Below are 6179 nucleotides of genomic sequence, written 5' to 3' on the forward strand. Positions count from 1 at the left end.
TCTGAGTCTTACTTGGTCAACAGATTATTCCTTATGCTTAGAAGAGTCATATTTTTAACTTCCATCCAGCTGCTGGCCCAGTTGAAAATAACACTCTTGATATTAGAAATTTTCAGTTTCAATAGATTCTTCACCTGTAATGTCTTCGTCATTTTCTTCAGCACTTGCATCTTGTATAAAGGTGTTTACAACTAAAAATCACACTTCCATCCACAGGTGGGATAAGCAAAGCAGTGTTTGGAGGGATAACTGTACACTTAATCAGTCCATTATCACTAGACATACGTATCAGGAGGATGAGCATAAGCATTGTCTAATATTAATAATTCTTTCACGTTTTCAAGTTTCAATGATAACTTTTAAAGTTGGCATTTTCGAACTTTAGTGCCAAAGTCGTTCTTGAATCAGTTGCAGAATAATTGTATGGTCCCGTATGCCATTTTGTTAGCTTCACAGCTGACTGGAAGCAAACGGCCTTGCCACAGTTGTACAACTGGTTCCCATCAGATCACCGAAGCTACGCCTAAAGGCTAAGTACGACACAGCGGCCAGTCAGTACCATGTTGCCTTCAAGGGCTGCTCGGACGGTGTTTCTTCGTTTTACAGGTGATTGGAAGATGCTTCACAACGTTTTGATTACCCTACATTCCACAAATTTTCCTGTTACTAGTAATTTTAAACAGTGTGAACCGTCAGCACAAGTAAACTAAAGACAAGTGATTCATTTCTTACTCACTTTACATCCAGATGTTGAAGTGACTTGCCTGCTGGCCTACATATTGTCGGGGATGGACTTCATAAATAAGTCTGTGACAAAGTCAAAATAAACGTTTGTAAAACTGTATTTCATTGTTTATGAAAAGCTTCAACGCTTGCATTGTCTGCACTTAAACTTTCCTCACACACTTTTCTGTTAGAGATGTTGTGCCAATCTTGGAATCTGAGCAGTCTTCCAGGACCAGCTCTAATATTTGTTTGGCCTAAATTATCTCTAAATCTTTCTGCTACAGCCTACAGTTCGGATTCCCATACGGGAACTATGACAGAGCGTTGTTGTTTGTGTCAGGTGTACAGAGTATCATTATTGGTTGTCAGTTTTGGTCCAGTTGTGTGAAGACGTCAACAGATACGATGCTCCAGCGCTACATTCGAAACTAATGCTACCATCGACCTGCAACTGTGATTCAGAGCTATGGTGCACTGCTTAACTCATCTTCACATGCACATAGTATTTGGGCAATCTCTGGAATATTCTGGACTCTGCTGCTTTGCATATATAAGATGGACCCTTGCTAACCCAGTAAACTTCGCGACATTGTCGACAAATGCCCAAAGACCATTTGATCTTCTCACTGCGGAACCAATTGTTCAGCTGCCCCTAAACCAATCAACTTTCATAAGTTACACTCATACCAACCACACACTGGTGAGTCATAACCTTCTTGAAAGCACCTCAGAGCCTCATATAGCGGAAACCCATCACCAGCGACTCTCTCTCCATCGTATTTACTACCACTCATGGCTCTTCATCACTATCCCATCCATCAAGGAGGACAATAAGAAAATATGCCAATGCAAAGTGGAATCAATACAAAGAAATTATCCAAGAAGACCTCAGCGGCCCTATATCTACAACAACCGATGAAGACCTTTTTAAATATAATCAGCAAAATAGAAAACACCATTAGACTAGCGATGGACAAGGCAATTCGCCTAATCACAATAGACTAATGGATCTGGTAATTCCACATGTAGCTCTTGATCTCACAACGAAAAAGAAGCGCCTCTGTATGCACTGGCCACCCTTCAAAATCTCGACAGGGCAAAGAAAACCCACAAACAAAACATTAACTGTAAGATACAGGGTGTTTCAAAAATGACCGGTATATTTGAAACGGCAATAAACACTAAACGAGCAGCGATAGAAATACACCGTTTGTTGCAATATGCTTGGAACAACAGTACATTTTCAGGCGGACAAACTTTCGAAATTACAGTAGTTACAATTTTCAACAACAGATGGCGCTGCAAGTGATGTGAAAGATATAGAAGACAACGCAGTCTGTGGGTGCGCCATTCTGTACGTCGTCTTTCTGCTGTAAGCGTGTGCTGTTCACAACGTGCAAGTGGGCTGTAGACAACATGGTTTATTCCTTAGAACAGAGGATTTTTCTGGTGTTGGAATTCCACCGCCTAGAACACAGTGTTGTTGCAACAAGACGAAGTTTTCAACGGAGGTTTAATGTAACCAAAGGACCGAAAAGCGATACAATAAAGGGTCTGTTTGAAAAATTTCAACGGACTGGGAACGTGACGGATGAACGTGCTGGAAAGGTAGGGCGACCGCGTATGGCAACCACAGAGGGCAACGAGCAGCTAGTGCAGCAGGTGATCCAACAGCGGCCTCGGGTTTCCGTTCGCCGTGTTGCAGCTGCGGTCCAAATGACGCCAACGTCCACGTATCGTCTCATGCGCCAGAGTTTACACCTCTATCCATACAAAATTCAAACGTGGCAACCCCTCAGCGCCGCTACCATTGCTGCACGAGAGACATTCGCTAACGATATAGTGCACAGGATTGATGACGGCGATATGCATGTGGGCAGCATTTGGTTTACTGACGAAGCTTATTTTTACCTGGACGGCTTCGTCAATAAACAGAACTGGCGCATATGGGGAACCGAAAAGCCCCATGTTGCAGTCCCATCGTCCCTGCATCCTCAAAAAGTACTGGTCTGGGCCGCCATTTCTTCCAAAGGAATCATTGGCCCATTTTTCAGATCCGAAACGATTACTGCATCACGCTATCTGGACATTCTTCGTGAATTTGTGGCGGTACAAACTGCCTTAGACGACACTGCGAACACCTCGTGGTTTATGCAAGATGGTGCCCGGCCACATCGCACGGCCGACGTCTTTAATTTCCTGAATGAATATTTCGATGATCGTGTGATTGCTTTGGGCTATCCGAAACATACAGGAGGCGGCGTGGATTGGCCTCCCTATTCGCCAGACATGAACCCCTGTGACTTCTTTCTGTGGGGACACTTGAAAGACCAGGTGTACTGCCAGAATCCAGAAACAATTGAACAGCTGAAGCAGTACATCTCATCTGCATGTGAAGCCATTCCGCCAGACACGTTGTCAAAAGTTTCGGGTAATTTCATTCAGAGACTACGCCATATTATTGCTACGCATGGTGGATATGTGGAAAATATCGTACTATAGAGTTTCCCAGACCGCGGCGCCATCTGTTGTTGAAAATTGTAACTACTGTAATTTCGAAAGTTTGTCTGCCTGAAAATGTACTGTTGTCCCAAGCATATTGCAACAAACGGTGTATTTCTATCGCTGCCCGTTTAGTTTTTATTGCCATTTCAAATATACCGGTCATTTTTGAAACACCCTGTATGTGCGAACAAGCACCAACAAAAAACAAACACATGCCTTCAAAGATGTACGAGAACAGGTTTATTGCTTGTCCAAAATGCCAAATTAAGCGACCACTTCAGGAGACAGGTAGAAATAGAAGTGGCTGTCCCTGACAGCGTCCACAACTGCCGCCAAGGACAAAACCTCACTCACAAGGTCAATGCGAGCCCGTGACACTGCAGAAGTGATGTTCAACAATTGGAACTCAGCACATGGTAAAGATGAAATAAATCACATATACCTATGCAAGGCATCTATATTAGTAGTTAGGAGATGGCGACACCACCCCAATTTTGATATCAAATTGATATTCAAATTAATTAAATTGATCAATTAATTACCCCTATTCCCAGCCACACCCCCACCCATGGATGATGTCATGTTTTCCTCAGCTGACACATGGGTCTCCATACCCTCCCCCTCCCCACCTGTCCCCTGTCCCCACCTAACCTATTGGAGGGAATTCGGAATTTTGGTGGAAATTCCGAATTTTCGCTGTAAAATTCAATTGTCAATTCAGAGGACGTAGTACTAATGGAAATTGTTGATGGAAATTGTTTATAAAACGAGGATAGGTGGTAAAAAAATCAGAAGTCGGAAAATCGGTAATAATTTAGCCCTGCGGAGTGGCCATGTGGTTTGAGGCGACATGTCACAGATTGTGTGACCCCTCCCACTGGAGGTTCAAGTCCTCCCTCAGGCATGGTTGTGCGTGTTGTTCTTAGCATAAGTTAGTTTAAGTTAGTGTAAGTAGTTTGTAAGTCTAGGTACCAATGACCTCAGCGGTTTGGTCCCTCAGGAATTCACACAAACACACACACAGGATATAATTTGCATTTATTAGGACAAGATACTCTTGTTTAACTTCCGATCGCATCATATACTGCGATCGCAACGTCATTAAGATGCACTGCCAGATGCGACCACACTGAGAAAGCAGTGTGCTCACTGTATCTGTCTAATGCTGGTGTTCGTGAGTGAATAGGCCTTCCACGCATCCACACTTCCCCCTCTCACTAGTGGTGTGCTTGGCTCCATCCCTTCCCTGCCTTCTGCTCCTGCACCACATTGCTCGCCCCACTGGCTGCTGTATGCGGCTTGCCGCGTGGTCGTTACGCTCCAGTGAGGGGTCTCACTTGGACAATGGTCTGTCGTTACTGGGTCCGCCCTCCACTTCCGTACAACGCCACAGGGTGTGCCTGGAGCGGCAGTCAGTGGTCATAGAGAAACCGGCTGATGATTGTAATGTGAACTTCCCCTGCTGTGGGCATCTACCATGATTAATAGATTTGTTTTCGAAGATCAGCGTCTTCCTCCCACAGCTGCGCCCTAACGAACAACAACATATATTTTGAGGGATGCAGCTGGTATTGGGAGTGCTGGGCTATCTGTTTGTCCCAGAATGAACAAAGGGTGTTTTTCTGAAGATAGCAGATACATACAATTTTCCAGCCACATGCAGTCACTTGCCAGCAAAAACAAATGATGTTTCTGAAGGGTTCCTCTACTGTTTGTCCCGGAATTTTTTTCTCCTTCACAGTACCGTTCAGTTTCTCAAACATCTGCACCAAGCCTGCTTCACACTGCTTGAAGAAAAAGAAGACAAGTTATAAGTTGTTGACATGGGATTCTGAGTTCCTAGTGATCTTCTGCAAACTAGAGGGTGGAGTCTAAAGGTATATGAAGCCCAACCCCTATCACAATCATTATCAGTCTTTGACAGTGCCTAGTTGCGTCCATTTGATTTTCACAATATCAAACGGCCACCCAGTAGCGATGCCAGTTGCAGTGGTGAAGGGAAATGACTAAACTTGGGGCAATTGCCATGCAAGTGTTTATAAAAATAATTATGAGTTCAAATTGCGACAGTTATAAAATTTTGTAGCAAATTATCCAGATTTTTAGAGTCTGTGATACATGTTCATAACAAGTGGTTATAAAAGTTCTTTTTCTTGCTATTGTAGCACTCATTTCCAAAATGGTGGCTGAATTAGAAAAATCAGCCAGAAGCTGAAAGTCACCACCAAGCCGATCAGGTTGTGCTACCATCATGTAAGTACATCTCACAATTTCGTGTGTGATAGTTTACATGTTTAGAAAACATCTCTTTAAGTATTCAAATCGTAACAAGTGCTTATAACATTTCTACTGCTGTTCTAGCATTAGAGCTGGAAGCTGAAAGTAGCCAGCAAGCCAAAGGGGTTGCGCTACCATCATGTAAATATATCTCCAAATTCTGCGTGATAGTTTACACGTTAAGAAGACTGCTCTTGATATATTCAGATTGTAACAAGTGTTTATAAAATTTTTGATTTTGCTGTTGCAGCATTAGAGCGGCAGCTGACGGACATTGAGCAGCTGCTGGAGGCCAAAATGCAGCAAGAACGTAACTACTATATTGCTGTTAGACATTATTTCATCGTATGCAGTTGTGTGAGGCATATATTCTTCATTGTTACTGATGCAGATATTGCTACGAAGCAAGAGGAGGATGGGAGGATGAGAATCTAGCAGGAGTATGCATCGAGAATGATGAACAGGAGTCATCACTTCCATCTGGTATGAACTTTTTTTTAAATTTTTTTTCATAATTATGTATAATCAATATCTTGCTGTAGGCAAATTGAGTACAGATTTTGTTGTTGTTGTTTCTTGTGATCAGTATCTTGTTGTAGACGACTTCCATGTGATGGAATGGTGGCTCCACAACAACAGTTCCAGCGAGGGTGAAATACTGGAGTGGGTGC

Source organism: Schistocerca nitens, chromosome 3 (assembly GCF_023898315.1).
Source record: "Schistocerca nitens isolate TAMUIC-IGC-003100 chromosome 3, iqSchNite1.1, whole genome shotgun sequence".
NCBI classification, from domain to species: Eukaryota; Metazoa; Arthropoda; class Insecta; order Orthoptera; family Acrididae; genus Schistocerca; species Schistocerca nitens.